Source organism: Littorina saxatilis, linkage group LG8 (assembly GCF_037325665.1).
Source record: "Littorina saxatilis isolate snail1 linkage group LG8, US_GU_Lsax_2.0, whole genome shotgun sequence".
Taxonomy (NCBI): domain Eukaryota; kingdom Metazoa; phylum Mollusca; class Gastropoda; order Littorinimorpha; family Littorinidae; genus Littorina; species Littorina saxatilis.
Window position 1 is genome coordinate 26,882,110 of NC_090252.1, and position 18,706 is coordinate 26,900,815.

An 18,706-nucleotide genomic window follows, 5' to 3' on the forward strand; every position below is an offset into this window, starting at 1 on the left:
CACTGACATCGACTGGAACGTTTTCCCGGACGCCCTCGGCTCCGATCACTTACCCATTGTTCTTACCTTCCGCCACTTCGCCCCTAATCGCAATAACTCGGAGGTCAGAAAAAAGTACAATTACAAACAGGCAAATTGGGACAGCTTCCGTGCGGAGCTCGAGGGTGTCAGGGAGGAAACTCTCCTTACGGATGACATCGAAGCCTCTTACAATAACATACGTCAATGTATACTCACTGCTGCCAATAATCACATTCCGCTTAAATCAGTAAATCCTAACTGTAAGGCCAAAAGGAATGAGTGGTGGAATGCAGACTGTGATGAAGCCTTGGCAAACAAGCGATATCACATTAGGACATATCTCAGGCACTGCTCAGACGCTAACTTCACGAATATGAAGTCAGCTGAAATACAATTTAACCAGATCACCGCTGAGGCTAAACTTCAAAACTGGGAAAACTTTGTCCACAAAGAAACTAAAGATTACAAAGACTGTGGCAAAATCTGGAAGAAAATCCGCAGATTTAAATGTAGATACAGAACTAAAGAAAAGCCACTACTATCGGGTGATAAAATGACCACAACTGACTCTGAAAAGGCAAACCTATTAGCAGATACCTTTGCCAAAAATAGTCAATCAAAATCCCTAGATACTGAACGACTCAATTATAGGTTAGATCAGGAGAAGGGTTTCACATACCCCCCAGATGACAACCAGTTGCCTATAAACTGCATGTTTAAGGCAAAAGAAGTCCAAAACGCCATCTCTTCTGTGAAAGACCCAAAAAAATCCACAGGTTTAGACCCAATATCATATCACATGATAAAACATCTACCACCTAACTTTGTTAAGTTGCTCACTCAGTTTTTCAACCTATGCTGGTTAAAGGATACTATCCCCGCAGCGTGGTCAGACTCACAAGTAGTAGCAGTATTGAAGAGCGGAAAACCGGGCAATCTACCTGGCAGTTACCGCCCCATATCACTAACCCCCCACCTCAGCAAGATCTTTGAGCGTGTGGTGAACCAGAGGCTGGAGTTCCACCTCAATAAACACAATATCATTCCTACATGCCAGGCAGGTTTTAGGCAAGGTCGTTCGTGTGCGGACCACATTGTGCACGTCACTGAAAAAATCAAAAAGACCTTGGCACATAGTAATAATTCTCTTCTTGGAACCTTCTTTGATATTAAATCTGCGTACGACAGCGTCTGGCATGCTCGTCTACTCCTAAAACATGTACCAATTCATCAAAAACTTCATCAGCAATCGCAAGATGTCTGTCCGGGTGGGCTCTTCGGTGTCCGAAACCCATGCGCTGGACATGGGGGTTCCCCAGGGCAGTATCATCGCGCCAAACTTATTCAGCATCATGCTCTATGACATTACTTCTGTTAAGGTTGACGGTGCCAGTGTACTTCTGTATGCGGACGACCTCGCCTTAATAGACACTAATAGACCACGCCATAACAGAGTTACCAACACTGTTGACTTATCTTCTTACCAAACTAAAATCGACAACCTCTGTCAATATATGTACACCAACGGCTTCCAACTAGCCTCAAATAAAACAGTCTTTCTTGTTGTCTCCCGTAGACAACTGTACAGGAACTGCAGTATAAAGATAGGTTGTGATATTATCAAACCGAGCTCAGAAGTTAAGTTCCTCGGCGTTATCATCGATACCCGACTTAACTGGACCAGTCATATCGAACATCTGATCAATAAGGCCAACAAGGATCTTTATATCATACGCTACCTGGCGTCCCAATCCTGGGCCAGAGGGCGTAAGTGTGTCACAGAGGTAGTGCGGGCATTAATTCGCTCCCGCCTCCTTTACGGGTGCGAAGCTTATTTCGCGACGCGCCCGGCGCTCATGAAAAAACTGGCTATTATAGAGTGCAGGGCGCTCAAAATAGCTCTGGGACTCTCCCAACAAGCGAGTAAGAGTCGAGTCTACAGCGAGTGTGGGTGGCTGCCCCTTGTGGATGAGATAAAACTCCGTTCAGCTCAGTATGCTGTCAGAGCCCACGCGGTAGAGAACTCTGCCTGCGAGGTCCTGACTGACTTTTTTCCTCAGCACCAAAATTATGAGGCCAACACCAAACATAGCACTCAACTCTTGGCCAAAACGCTACCCTTATCCGACACAGTAAACCGCATTCTAGCCGATAGCGGGGTGAAGGTCAGTGAGCTGGCCAGGGTCCCCCCGCCCTCCTACCCGCCTTGGCTTGAGGAAACCCCTACTATCATATACGACAGTGAAGATAATACTACCAAAAAAGATAACCCCGTCTACCTAGCTACTGTTACAAAAGAAACCCTAAACTACAAATTCTCGGAGCATTTAAAAGTCTTTACTGACGGATCCAAATTTGCAGACGGCAGCGTTGGCTGCGCCTTTGTGATCCCAGATCTCAAAATCTCAAGGAAATATACTCTTAATAAAGACATCTCCATATTCTCAGCCGAGCTATTTGCCTTGCTCATGGCATGCACTTTTATAAATGACCTCCCAGTCACACCGCGTGCGGTAGTTTTCTGCTCTGACTCGCGCTCTTCATTACAAGCTCTGCATCGAAACACATCAAATCGGGCAGAGCTACAAAGAGAAATCCTCTTTATATGTCACCAGTTAATCTCATCCGGCACATCCGTATCATTTCTCTGGGTCCCCTCTCACGTAGGGGTCCGGGGAAATGAACTGGCGGATGTCGCTGCCAAAGAAGCGGCAGAATCTAGCCCAGCTAACACTAACATCGGCTACTCAGTAACCGAGTTCTACAGTAAAATCCGTAAACTCATTCGAAGTCAGTACGTAACATCTCTGTCCTATCAACCCATTGATATGAACGATCTACACCCCGATCTCCCAACAAACCTCCTCACTATCTTCAGACGCCTCCGTGCCGGCGGCTGCCGCTTCCATATCTTTAACAAGTCCTGCCATTGTGGAGAACCCTATTCATTTCAACACATTTTCGCTCCATGCGCTACAAATAGAATTACCTTTAAAACCTTATATGACCATATGCAGCTCCATGGTCTGAGTCCCCAGGATTATCTGCGCAGTAGCAGTTCTCTAGGCTGGTCACACAGCTTGCTGCTGTGCTGACTGGTCAGGGACTCGGACATGGGGCTGTGGGTATAACTAAGCCCAGATTATCACATCAGCGTGTTTCAGTTTGAGGTCGAGTGGCTCCCGCCATCCCTCCTGATTCCAGCGACTACCTTCTAGACAACATATCCTCACCCAAGGCCCACTAGTCGCCAAACTGTACATATTGTTTTTATTACCACGGCCTTCGTGGCTTACATCTTAATCCTTTTATTTGTAAAAAGTTTTGAGATTTATTGTTCGTGTTCCTCTTACTTGCTCATCTATTTGGTTTTATTGGTGATCCTGAAAGGTTCCACTTTTTAACTCGATTTGAAATAAAAAAAAATAATATTACAAGCCCGTTATTCAAGATATAGAATACAGACTTATAATTCTTACCAAGAAACATCTTAACTACTTTTCATTTTAACAAATTCCACAGAGCATTATCAACTCAACCCCACCCCCTGCCCTCCTCTCCTTATTTTTTGTTTCTTTCTTTCCTCTTTTTGAAAGCGGACAAACACTCAAGTCCTTAATGGCTCAAAACCGTAGGACTTTTAATATTAATTTTAACTTGTCTGTATGTTCATGGAAACCTTCGGGTTTGCATAACAGTTTTTATAGGGCTAAGAAATTAGCCCTAACATTTTCAATCCTGTTTGATTGCACTTCGCCTCCCGAGGTGATCGTAGTGTTACGGCACTCGGTTACACGTATGAATATGAATATAAATACATGTACATGTACATGCATGTCGAAGCAAACTCACCGGAACAGATTTTGGAATACGCCGTTTAATTCCCTTTTTATCCCAGAAACAGCTAGCTGAACGCTGTGTAATGCCCTGTTTATCACAGAAACAGCCAGCAACACATGTGGTTGATTCGCCGTATAAATACAGGAGAGACTGTGTGTCAGTCACCGTACAAATACAGGAGAGGCTGTGTGTCAGTCAAGCCATGCTCTTGGTGTTTTAGAATCGTGGTGATGGAGGCGGGGGAGGTGAAGGAGGTGGGGAGCCCCGAGGACCTGATGGCGGACAAGACGTCGCTCTTCCACTCTATGGCCAGGGACGCGGGGCTGACGGGCTGACTGTCACTGACGTCGTCGTCACTCATGGCAACACAGACGGTTAGAGTGGCAGGACCCCACAGTGTGCGGATAAAGCTGACTGGTTTGACACAGATAGCTGTTGGACTACATGACAACTTGGTTGTCAACATACTTCTAATTCCTGCTGCTGCTGCTGCTGCTGCTCCCGTGAAATATCTGATTTTGTTTTCCTTTCCAGTGTAGCTTGATCTTGTCTTCTTACTACATTCAATACCAACCTCTACAAACCTCCACAAGTTTGGGACAATTTTGTTTACCCAAGACTATGCTAAATTAATGTTTTTGTGTGTTTTTTACATTTAGTCAAGTTTTGACAAAATGTTTTAACATAGAGGGGGAATCGAGACGAGGGTCGTGGTGTATGTGTGTGTGTGTGTGTGTGTGTGTGTGTGTGTGTGTGTGTAGAGCAATTCAGACTAAACTACTGGGCCGATCTTTATGAAATTTGACATGAGAGTTCCTGGGTATGATATCCCCGGAAGTTTTTTTCATTTTTTTGATAAATACCTTTGATGACGTCATATCCGGCTTTTTGTAAAAGTTGAGGCGGCACTGTCACACCCTCATTTTTCAATTGAATTGATTGAAATTTTGGCAAAGCAATCTTCGACAAAGGCCGGGGTTTGGTATTGCATTTCAGCTTGGTGGTTTAAAAACTAATGAGTGAGTTTGGTCATTAAAAATCGGAAACTTCTAATTAAAATTATTTTTTTATTAAACGACCCAAAAACAATTTCATCTTATTCTTCATCATTTTCTGATTCCAAAAACATATACATATGTTATATTTGGATTAAAAACAAGCTCTGAAAATTAAAAATATAAAAATTATGATCAAAATTAAATTTTCGAAATCGTTTTAAAAACTATTTCATCTTATTCCTTGTCGGTTCCTGATTCCAAAAACATATAGATATGATATGTTTGGATTAAAAACACGCTCAGAAAGTTAAAACGAAGAGAGGTACAGTAAAGCACAGCGCAATCGCTACCGCGCCAAACAGGCTCGTCACTTTCGCTGCCTTTTGCACTAGCGGCGGACTACGTTCAGTTTCATTCTGTGAGTTCCACAGCTTGACTAAATGTAGTAATTTCGCCTTACGCGACTTGTTGTTGTTTTAAACATGTATAAATTCCTGTTTTCATCTACCTCATTTCCTATATCATCGAAACTCAATTATTTGTGACGTCTTGCCGTCACAACTACTTCTCCACTCGTGGCTTGTCGTAGAATATTAACCAAGCCATATTTATTTCATAGTTTGGCATGGTGATTACTAATACCAAATGACCCATTTCCTGTTTACACTGAAATCTGTGATACAATTTGTCTCCAATTCCATTCAGCCCTAAACATGCAGAAAGTCACAAGTATATATATAGTTATCCCTAATCCTCACCATCGGTATAGTCAGTTTATGAAAGGGAAAAAAGTATTTTATGTGAGCATATGTGTACCAGAGGTAAGTAGTCTGAGAGAGAGATATGACCTATTGCTAAATAAAAGGTGAGCATAAAGGTGCCAGTGCCAATTAAGCCCAAATAAACAATGATGAAATAGATGTGCTGCTTTCTTTGTCCATGGGGTGTGTGGGAGTATGATTGAATATATAGTGTTGATAATTTCAAATACAAACACACAGCACTTTTGAAGATATTCATCAAAATGTCGCTGTCCCGAACGAAAATCGACCTTCAGAATGCGGACATGTTGCCTTTGTTTATATCGATGATTCACCTCCAGACCGCCCAAAATACAATAAAACAAGTCGCGTGAAGCGATATAAAAACATTTAGTCAATCTCTAGGCATCAAACTATAGGATTAACTAAAAAAAAAAAAATCAAGGGCGAGATTACATTCAGATAGTCTCGGCTAACCATACCCGATGACCAAAACGGGTCACGCTCGTCTCCGCAAAGCATGCGAACAATATTCTCAACCATTTTTCCCTAATTCTGAGCGCGTTTTTAAAGTAAACATAGCATATCTACATATTTTTTAATTCAGGACAAGATGAGGAATACAATGCAAGGATTTTGTTCATCTGTAAGTAAAAATTCGTTTTTGATGATAACTTTAATGAGCAAACTAATTAACTAATTATTAAGCTTCCGAGCTGAAATGCAATCTTAAAGTCCGGACTGAGTGAAAGATTGCTTGACCCAAATTTCAATCAATTTGGTTAAAAAATGAGGGCGTGACAGTGCTTCCTCGACTTTCACTAAACGTCGGATATAACGTCATCAAAGACATTTATCGAAAAAAAATCACAAAATCGATGGATATCATGCCCAGGAACTCTCATGTCAAGTTGAATGAAAATCAGTCCAGTAGCTTTCACTGAATCGCTCTACACACGCACACACACACACACACACACACACACACACACACACACACACACCACAACCCTCGTTTCGATTACCCGTCTATGTTAAAACATTTAGTCAAAACTTGACTTAAATGTAAAAACCACCCCACCAAATAATGTAAGGCCGCTGGTTCTGTGCGACGCTTATTTCTCCAGATAGGTGTGACCGCATGACGTAATTTCAGCTTTCTTCATCCCAGATCTTTTCGTATTCCAATCAGTGTAATTTCCCGGTTCTGTGTAGTTTTGACTGACCTGACAAGTTGAGATAAGAAGAAAAGCAATGACAATTTATTTCTGTGAAGCAGCTGAATATGAAAAGAAAGGAAAGCGGGAGAGAGATTTTTGTTTTTAGTTTGTATTTTACTTCGCTTGAAATCAATGTTGTTTGTTGTTCATCTTTTGATATTGTGAAGAATTACAGAAAGTAAAAGGTGTGTTGTGATAAAGACAATTGTCCCACCCCCCCCCCCCTCCCACCCCCGTTTCTTATGTCAATGACTTGCGAATTTTTTTTCATTTTCTTTTTTTTCTCCAAAAAACAACAAACCACCCAACCACAGTCCTTCAATTCAGTACCGAGGGTAAGTAACAAACCAACAGGTCATGCAAGCATTTCGTGAAATCGGCAAAACACACAGACACACGAACACGCACGCACGTACGTACACACACACACACACACACACACACACACACACACACACACACACACACTGTCGTGTTTTTCCTTTCGCCACTCTCAGTCGCAAAGGAGACACAACGAGTTGTGTAGGTTCTGTAGATTTATTAACAGCTGGAACAACGGTGACAATATCTCTCAGCACAGTGTAAGAAAGAACAAGTGCAAGACTGGTAAAGAACAACAATACGTGTGCGCAGCCCTACTTATATAGTCAATCACTACCTCTTTGCAGACGACACACAACTCCAACAAGCATGCAAGCCTACAGAAATCCAAGCGGTGACGCACACTCTCCAAAACTGCACTACAGATATTAAATCATGGATAACAAACAATATGCTCAAGTTAAATGATGACAAGACTGAATTTCTTCTTTTCTCTGGAGCTTCCTCTTCGACCACTTCCCTTCCAGCCTCCATTACAGTAGGTTCTAGTGACATTTCTCTCTCTGATAGTGCTAGGAATCTTGGGTTCATCATGGACTCCCACCTCTCAATGAAACAACACATCAAAAAAGTCTGTCAGACATGCTACTTTGAGATCAGAAGAATAGGTTCCATAAGAAAATTTCTCACTGTTGATGCCACTAAAACTCTCGTTACATCCTGCATTCTGTCCAGATTAGATTACTGCAACTCCCTTCTCGTAGGCTGCCCTGACTCCACTCTCCAACCCTTGCAAAAAGTACAACACTCTGCTGCACGTCTCATTTTCAGAGCACAGCATCGACAACCCTGCACTCCTCTCATGAAAGAACTTCACTGGCTTCCTGTATCTGAACGTATTAGGTATAAAGCTGCCTGCTTCTGCTACAATATCATCTCTGAATCGGCACCTGCCTATCTTTCTGAACTGGTCTCCCTCTACACTCCCTCTCGCACCCTTCGTTCTTCTGATGATGCTCGACTTCTCCGTCAAGGTCGCTTTAAACGCAAGGCTCATGGCTTCCGCACGTTTTCGTACTATGGACCTCAGTTATGGAATTCACTCCCCTTTCAATTACGTCACTCTCCATCCATTTCATCTTTTAAGTCCAATTTGAAAACTCACTTGTTCCAACAACACTACGGATAGTTCCTTAGTATAGAGTCTGGGGATGTGAGATGTGCATGATGTGTTGTTTGAATCTGACAGTGATTGTATGATTTTTGTATACATGTATTGTTGTCACGCGCTTTGAACTTCTGATAAGGCGCTTTATAAATGCCCGTTATTATTATTATTATTATTATTATTATTATTATTATTATTATTATTATTATCATAATGGACATACGAGAATATTCGGGAAACATCGACACTAATCTGGTTAGATCTACACAGTTCCGTCTGTCCGATGAGCGTCTACGCTTACGTCATGAGTGACTGCGCACTTAATCAAAGTAAGTTCCATAATGTTCTTTATCCTTCCATTCGATTCCAGTGGTATCTAGCGATCTCCACAACACCTCCCCACCTAAACTGATGCTACTCCTCAAGCATCAACAGCAAAGTCTCTCTGTGGGTTTGCGTGTTCTCTTTGACCGTCTTGGATTGTCTGGTCCATACTCTGGAACGGATGGAGTACCTTTGGGTTTGGTCTGTCTCCGAGTTTGTGGCACAGTTTCCAAGATCTCCATGGGGTGATCTGTTACAAGTTCAGAAACAGTGTCCACTTCCTCACCAGGTTCATTGTCTTCCTCAGTGGTGTAGCGTGGCTGTAGCTGTTCCCAGTGTCGTCTCCATACTGGACCATGAGGAATGACCATGACGTTGAAGCAGCGAGTACCCAGAGACTTCTTGATGACTGCTGGTACCCATCGGGGTTGTTTGTCTCGGCGAGGTCCATGGTACAGAGCATACACAGGATCTCCGGCCTTGTACTGTCTGGTTACCTTGACGACAGCTTTCAAGTCTTGAGTCATCTGAGACTTGGATGCCTCCTTGGATTGCTTGCCCTGAGCGATGTGGGCTGGCGAGGGCAGCAGAGTGTCGATCCTTGTCCGTAACTGCCTGGAATTCAAGAGTTCACTCGGAGAGAAACCACAGGATGTCGGCGTTCTCCGGTACTGCATCAAGAACTCTTGAAGAGCACGCTTCGGTGGTAAAGAAGATTTTCTCAGTGCTTGTTTGAATGTCTGCACCAAACGTTCGGCGGCTCCATTGGTAGCAGGATGATATGGTGCCCCTGTCACGTGCGTGATCCCCCGTTCCTTGCACCAGCTCTGAAATTCTTCAGAAGTGAAGGTCGGCGCGTTGTCAGTGACCAGCGTGTGAGGCAATCCAAAATGAGCAAAATCTTCTTCCAGCAGGTCTAGAGTGGCTCTAGAGGACGTCGATGACGTAGGATGAATGCATGGATACTTGGAGTAAGCATCCGTGATCACCAGCCAGTCTCTACCCATGAAGTTGATTGCATGGTCCAGGTGTAAGCGGCTCCACGGCTTTTCTGGTAGCATCCATGGGTGAACTGGAGGCTTGGATGGCTTGTTCTGATGTTCACCGCACGAGTCACATCGTCGAGTAGCCATCTCAATAGCAGCATCGATACCGGGCCAGTAAACAGCAGTTCTTGCCAACTGTTTCATGCGTTCCATGCCAAAGTGTCCGAGATGCAGCAGATCAAGGATCTTGGACTGCAGGCTCTGTGGAATCACCACTCTCGATCCATGGACGAGGCATCCGTGGCAGATACTGAGAGAGTCCGACAACTTCCGGAACTTGTTGACATCTTCATTGATCTCAGCGTTCTTTGGTGGCCAGCCTTCACGGACGTAGCGCATCACAGTAGATATCACTGGATCTTTTCCTGACTCTTGACGGAGGATGTTGGCATCCACAGGCTGGACTTGAAGACTGAGAACCTTGATGGCACACACCATGTCCATGTCTTCACCACTTTCCTCCCTGTCGAAGTCGATGTCATCTCCGTATGGCAAGCGACTAAGGGCATCTGCATTGCCATGATCCGCTGTTTTCCGGTACTCGATGGTGTAGTTAAACTGGTTCAGCCACAGGGCCCACCGAGCTAGTCTGTTAGCTGCGAGCAGTGGGGTCCCTTTCTTCGGTCCGAACAGTGATGTCAGCGGCTTATGATCTGTCACCAGTATGAACTGACGTCCATAGAGATACTGCTAGAACTTCCGCAAGCCAAAGATGATGGCCAGGGCTTCCTTGTGGATTTGGCTGTAGTTCCTTTCTGCAGCCGTGAGAGTCTTGGACACGTTGGCGATTGGGCGCTCGCTTCCATCTGGATAGCGATGAAATAGGACTGCTCCAATTCCAACGTTGGACGCGTCACAAGCTAGTCCCAAAGTCTTGTTTGGATCGAAGTGTACCAGAACTTGATCCGAGGAAAGCACATTTTTCAACTGTTCAAATGCTGCCTGTTCCTCATCTCCCCACTTCCAGGGGTTCGCCTTCTTCGTCAGGCGGTAGAGCGGCTCTGCCATGCTGGCCAGGTTAGGGATGAACTTCCCGTAAAACTGAACTGAGCCCAAGAAAGACTTCAAGCTTGAGACGTCCGTAGGGGCTGGCATTTTCAAAACTGCCTCGACCTTCGATCCTTTGGAGATCCCTTCGGCCGATAAGGTATGTCCAAGGTATTCCACACTGGCTTGTGCGAACTTGCACTTTTCATGACGACATCTGAGTCCTTTGTCGTTCAGACGAGTGAGCAAACGTTCCAGGTTGCTCAGGTGGTCGTTGGCGTCCTTCCCGCTGACGAGTATATCATCTTGGAAGACGGCAACACCAGGTAGATCACAGGTCAGGTTTTCCATGATCTCTTGAAAGTAACCAGGTGCTGACTTTATCCCGAAAGGAAGTCGTTGCTGCAGGAGTACCCCACGGTGAGTGCTGAGGGCTAGCCTGCGTTGACTCTCTGGTGCCAGCTTGATCTGGTTGTAGGCATCAGCAAGATCGATCTTGGTGTATCCGAATCCACCTCCTAGCTTCTGCATCAGTTCCTCTGGGAGTGGCATTGGATGACGGTGATCTTCAAGCTGATCATTGATGCCCACTGAGTAGTCACCACAGATCCGTAGCTTGGGCTTCAGGGTGCCCGAGGTTTGTGCCTTACGAATTGGTACCACTGGCGTTCCGTATTCGTTGAACTGGACTGGCTTCCAGACTCCTTTGGCGATGCCTTCTTCGTAGCCTTTGGCGAGGTCATCACGAAGAGCGAAAGGTACCGGACGTGCCTTGTGAATAACCGGCTTCGCATCAGACTTGAACTTCACGTCCAGTTCGAAGTCCTTGAGACATCCCAATTCTTGTTTGAAGAGATTTGGGAATTTATCAGACAGTCTGTGACAATCTCGTTGCAGGGCAGCATAAGGCGCGTTGGAGGTTGCTGGATGCGTAGGTTTTGCACCCTCACTCTTAGCGTGACTCTCTATGCTCCTCAGTCCTAGAGCATTGTCCACAGAAATTCCCAGAGTCTGGATTGCGTTGCGTCCTAGCAGATTCAAATCAGGGATCTTGGTGACGATGTACGGAATTGAGCTTTGCTTACCAGTCACTGGATCCTTGGTTTGGCCCATGAAAGTTCCCAGCACGGGCAGGTCGTGCTTGCTGGCAGACTCGTAACGATGTGTGACGTCATCCAGCTTCGGTTTTCCTAGTTGTCTCCAGACTGGAAGAGAAACAAAATTTCCCGTAGTTGCGGTGTCCAGTTCCATGGTGAACTGTCGGTCCTGGATTGTTATGGGTACATCCAACCTAGGAGTATCTTGGGGAACTTCACCGAGGATCGCTTTGACAAGCTCTGCTTTCGTGACTCTCTTCACGGAAGCATGGGAATGTCGTTCCCGATTCTGATGTTGCTTTTTTCTACAGATAGCTTCCAAATGTCCTGTAACGTCACAGTATCGGCATTTGGCTTCTTTGTAGGGACAGTCTGTTGCTTTGTGGGCCTTTCCACATCGGTAGCACTTCCTGTCTGTGGAATTAGACTGCTTGTGGTTCTTTCGTGGACCCGTAGTCTTGTTCTGGTGGACCTTGTTGACTGGCATGGTCTTGGAACCGTAGACAGTTTCCTTGGCAACCTTCGCTGCGTCTTCAGTCTCAATCGCGACTTGGACAGCACGTGCGAAATCCAGCTCTGTGTCCTTGATCTTGAATAGAGCCTTTAAGACAGCCTCATTGTTGACAGAACATATGAATCTCTGTCTCAGAGCTTCGTCTTGTAGGTTTTTGATCGAAGGAAAGTCACAGGTAGCGGCGTCTTGGCGTATGCGCGCTGCTAACTCCTGGAGAGTTTCGCCTGGCTTCCGTTTCATGTCACTCCAGAACTTGAAACGTTCTCGCACTATTAAGAGTTTCGGGTCGAACTGTTCTTTCATGAATTTGACAATTTCGTCCATTGTCAAACTGTTGATGTCCTTGGGCGGGTTTTGCTGAGTAGCCAGATTTGCCAGTTGTTTGTAGACCGTAGCAGTCTGATTCGTCAAGAAAACTTGAGCCTTGCGCTGCTCCGGCACGGAGTTGGCGACCACAAACGTGCAAAATCTTGACCAGTAGTCAGGCCACAGTTCCGATTTTGCATCAAACGCAACAAAAGATGGGATTGCAGCTGCCTGTGTAGTAATGGGAAAACGTAGATTCGAAGCACTCGGATCGTCGTAGCTTTCCTCCCTGGCAGAAGCTGCGGCACCACTGAACACTTTCATCATCATCTCCATCTGGTGCATTTGTTGCTCCATATCTTCCTTGTGCTGGCGTTGCTGTTGCTTCAACCGCTCCCTTAGAAGCGTTATCAGCTGCTCTGTTTCCGTCATTTTGCAGTAATAAGTCACTCCGAATAGACAAGGGAAGTAACTGTCGGCGACGCCAGTTGTCGTGTTTTTCCTTTCGCCACTCTCAGTCGCAAAGGAGACACAACGAGTTGTGTAGGTTCTGTAGATTTATTAACAGCTGGAACAACGGTGACAATATCTCTCAGCACAGTGTAAGAAAGAACAAGTGCAAGACTGGTAAAGAACAACAATACGTGTGCGCAGCCCTACTTATATAGTTAATGGACATACGAGAATATTCGGGAAACATCGACACTAATCTGGTTAGATCTACACAGTTCCGTGTGTCCGATGAGCGCCTACGCTTACGTCATGAGTGACTGCGCACTTAATCAAAGTAAGTTCTATAATGTTCTTTATCCTTCCATTCGATTCCAGTGGTATCTAGCGATCTCCACAACACACACCCCACACACACATACACACACACACACCTACATAAACACACAAACACAATCGCGTTTTGCTGAACGTTTGTGTTTTATAACTGAGTGCGGGTTTCCAATTTCCAGTTTGCACGTGAATAAACTGGGCTATCACGGAAGTCCCGTGCAGGCTGCCACAAGTCCCAACCCCCCCTCACACACACACACACACACATATATATATATATATCTATTTAAACTTGGCCAAAAACTTATTGCAAGAAATTTCGAACCCTAATTAAAGCACTAATTCCAGTGTCATTGCATTAGAACTTTATAAGCCAGTTAAGGCCGTTCACTTGACTATCAGGATCACCTTTTGGATTGAAGAATTCTTTTACAGGGATCACGTGACCGCCGCTCAAATAAGGGTACCCTCAACATCGACCACACAAAAACGGAAGGGCCGAATGAAAAATCGACAAAAAATCACAATAGGTAAAACTGTGCAACTTTGACATACCAGAAGAAAATTAAAACAATTATCTACCCTGAACAGATTGTTTTGTTTAGCTACCTTGCGTATTTCGTGTGCGCTGCTATTCCTACTGCTGCAGGTGTCGATCGCATTCTGATAATCATCGGTCCACGCTATCGCTGGTCTCTCTGACTGCGTGTAATCTATCAAAACAAGAATACAGAGTTATCTCCCCAACTGAGACGAAAGTGATTGCAGATTGGCCGACTTCGACAGTGATCTCCGTTCTGTTTTTCACAGTTATGATAAAGACATCGTTCTGAGGTTAAAACAAGTCGAAATGTTGAGACTGCTGTGGGAAGCAGACCGTGATATTCAGAAAAAAGTATCGTCTGTTTCGCAGCCAAAGTTGATTATCACGTGACACTGTTGCCATATTTAGAGTTGTTTGCACAGTAAATACACCCGCGAAAGATAGCTCGCTTGAAACTGTCTTAATATCAATTCCTTTGTAATTCAAAAATTACACAACACCATGAACAATCATTATCGACGATCGCGAATCTGCTTATATCAATAACACATAACGAAAAGCTCTAAATATGTAAAAAAAAAATCGATTTCTTAACCACAGAAAGAAAACCAAGGCATCCTGTCAGGGATAAATGAGACCCGAAGGGAAGGAACTCATTTGACCTGAGTTCAAGATGGCTACGGTCACGCGGCTTGGCTGGACATCGCTGTGGCACCAGAATCATCGCTTAAATATCAAGTGTGTTTACAGGCCTAGAAAATTTGCGTCAGTGCTTATACGCTCATACAACTTTTGCAGTGTGTGTATCAATCATTTGTCTAAAGACATGCAAAGTCATGATTTTTTTTTAACAGAAATGAACAATCCTATGACGAGTTTAAAAACTTCTTCCGAAACATTGCATACAATTTTAACAAATAATTGTAACGATCCAAACTTCTGCACGAAGTATTTCTAGTATGTTGGTAAAATATTCTGAAGGTTTCAAGGCAATCCAACAAGTCTTTGCTTAAAGTGCAGCGTTTTTGAGTCACTTGAGAAAATGTGACTCTATGTAATCGGTCAGTGTTAGTCTGTCCGGCCGGCCGTCCGGCCGGCCGTCCGTAGACACCACCTTAACGTTGGACTTTTCTCGGAAACTATCAAAGCGATCGGGCTCATATTTTGTTTAGTCGTGACCTCCAATGACCTCTACACTTTAACGATGGTTTCGTTGACCTTTGACCTTTTTCAAGGTCACAGGTCAGCGTCAAAGGAAAAATTAGACATTTTATATCTTTGACAAAGTTCATCGGATGTGATTGAAACTTTGTAGGATTATTCTTTACATCAAAGTATTTACATCTGTAGCCTTTTACGAACGTTATCAGAAAAACAAGGGAGATAACTAGCCTTTTCTGTTCGGCAACACACAACTTAACGTTGGGCTTTTCTCGGAAACTATAAAAGTGACCGGGCTCAAATTTTATGTGAACGTGACTCATTGTGTTGTGAATAGCAATTTCTTCCTGTCCATCTGATGCCTCATATAATATTCAGAACTGCGAAAGTGACTCGATCGAGCGTTTGCTCTTCTTGTTTGTCATAATACCCCTAAACAATGACGCCCAAAGTCTCGTTTTTGACCGCTCTTGCGATCGACACCTGCAGCAGTAGGAATAGCATAGCACACGAAATACGCAAGGTAGCTAAACAAAACAATCTGTTCAGGGTAGATAATTGATTTGACTTTCTTCTGGTATGTCAAAGTTGCACAGTTTGACCAATTGTGATTGTTGTGTGATTTTCCATTCGGCCCTTCCGTTTTTGTCTGGTCGATTTTGAGGGCACCCTTATTTGAGCGGCGGTCACGTGATCCCTGTAAAAGAAATCTGTAATACAAAAGGTGATCCTGATAGTGAACGGCCTTAACTGGCATATAAAGTTTTAATGACATGACACTGGAATTAGTGCTTTAATTGGGGTTCGAAATTTGTTGCAATAATTTTTGGGGCAAGTTTATATACACACGAGCGCACACACAGGCACACATGAACATACACAAACACGGAAACGTACGCACGTAAGCAAGCTTGAAAACGCACACACACACAACACACACACACACACACACACACACACACACACACACACACACACACACACACACACACACACACACACAAAATCGCGTTTTGCTGAACGTTCGTTTTTACATTTAGTCAAATTTTGACTAAATGTTTTAACATAGAGGGGGCATCGAGACGAGGGTCGTGGTGTGTGTGTGTGTGTGTGTGTGTGTGTGTCTGTCTGTCTGTCTGTCTGTCTGTCTGTCTGTGCGTGTGTGTGTGTAGAGCGATTCAGACTAAACTACTGGACCGATCTTTATGAAATTTTACATGAGAGTTCCTGGGAATGATATCCCCGGACGTTTTTTTTTTCGATAAATGTCTTTGATGACGTCATATCCGGCTTTTTGTAAAAGTTGAGGCGGCACTGTCACACCCTCATTTTCCAATCAAATTGATTGAAATTTTGGCCAAGCAATCTTCAACCAAGGCCGGACTTCGGTATTGCATTTCAGCTTGGTGGCTTAAAAATTAATTAATGACTTTGGTCATTAAAAATCTGAAAATTGTAAAAAAATTATTTTTTTATAAAACGATCCAAATTTAGGTTCATCTTATTCTTCATCATTTCTTGATTCCAAAAACAATTAAATATGTTACATTTGGATTAAAAACAAGCTCTGAAAATTAAAAATATAAAAATTATGATCAAAATTAAATTTTCGAAATCAATTTAAAAACACTTTCATCTTATTCCTTGTTGGTTCCTGATTCCAAAAACATATAGATATGATATGTTTGGATTAAAAACACGCTCAGAAATTTAAAACGAAGAGAGGTACAGAAAAGCGTGCTATTCTTCTCAGCGCAACTACTACCCCGCTTTTCTTGTCAATTTCACTGCCTTTGCCACGAGCGGTGGACTGACGATGCTACGAGTATACGGTCTTGCTGAAAAATTGCATTGCGTTCAGTTTCATTCTGTGAGTTCGACAGCTTGACTAATTGTTGTATTTTCGCCTTACGCGACTTGTTTATGACTCTGGGCGCGGGTTTCCACTGGCAGTTTGCACGTGCATAAAAGTGGGCGCAGCACGGAAGTCCCGTGCAGGCTGCTACAAGCCGATACATCAAGGTGAGTTCAGTGACTACTGTGTTCGCACCTGGGTGGTGCGACTATCTTGTCATTGTCACTCGTCCCATAGCTGTGTGACGACGCTGGGTGGTGCGTCTATCTTGTCATTGTCACTCGTCCCATAGCTGTGTGACGACGCTGGGTGGATACCTTTGTCTCACTCGATGCCCTGCCACTTTCAACAAGCTGATTTGTGACGACGACTGTCGGCTCAAGCAAGGACGGTAAGCTATGTGCACCACTCACTAATCGGGTGGCGTGGCCCGCTGGCTTCGCTGGCTTCACGATTAAAGCACGGTGTGTGTGTGTGTGAGTGCGCGCTTCTTTTGCGTTTCTATTTTTCTATATTTTGATAGTTTTTACATTTAGTCAAGTTTATAATAGACTGGGAATCGAGACGAGGGTGGTGGTGTATGTATGTGTGTGTGTGTGTGTGTGTGTGTGTGTGTGTGTGTGTGTGTGTGCGTGTGTGTAGAGCGATTCCGGATAAACTACTGGACCGATCTGCATGAAACTTCACATGAAAGTTCCTGGGTACGATATCCCCAGATGATTTTTTCATTGTTTCGATAAATGTCTTTGATGACGTCATATCCGGTTGAGGCGGCACTGTCACGCCCTCATTTTTTGATCAAATTGACTAAAAATTTTAGTCAAGCAAACTTCGACGAAGCCCGGACTAGGGGAATGTATTTCAACTCGGAAGCTTAAAGGCACAGTAAGCCTCCCGTAAACCATCACAGAGCTCCCCGAGCGTCTACATACAGTACAAGCATACTTCCATTTAAACGCTCACCGAACGGGAACATCCTGGCTGCTTTCTGTCGAGCGTGAGAAATTTTCAAAGAATTTATTTTCGTGGACTTGGCCCTGAAGAACAATGGCGCCTCGTTTTGGTGCTGGACGGCTGTTATGAATATCCCGGAAATCACGCCCGGACAGTAAGCCTCCCGTAAACCATCACAGATACTGTCAGGCTTTTACACACAGTACAAACACCCTTCCATTTGAACGCTCACCAAACGGGAACATCCTAGGTGCCCTACGTAAAGAGCGAGCAATTTTTAAAGAATTAATTTTGCAGATTGTCTCGAACACTTTTTGGACCCATCCTGAACTCAGGTCAAAAATGAGTTACTTCCCTTAAACTGGCGACAGCCGTGGATCGATGATTATCAGAATGTTTTTGGACCGTGGTGCGTTTTTGCGCTAGACCTAACTTTTAAAATCTAGCTTGTTACACAAACATTCTTTAATCATAAAAGAATTCTTTTTTCATCAAGACAAGATCAGTGCAATTCGAAGTTGTGAAAGTTTGAAAAAAGAAAAGCCCGGAAGCAGGGTCACGCAATGGTCTTAGCAGACGACGGTTTATCAGTCAGTGCATATCGCCGTTCCTCTCAACAGTCAAAAGCCATCGCTAGAGTTCTTGTGAACCACAGCCGTTTGTTTCGTGCATAAAAACGTGCTATTGTAAATAAGCTCACATCGAGTCGCATTCAAATAAGGCTAACTGACGACTACATTGTTAACAAGAGGCGAAGCCTTCAAGGCTCACGTAAGAAATAGACAAACAGTAACACAAACTCAATC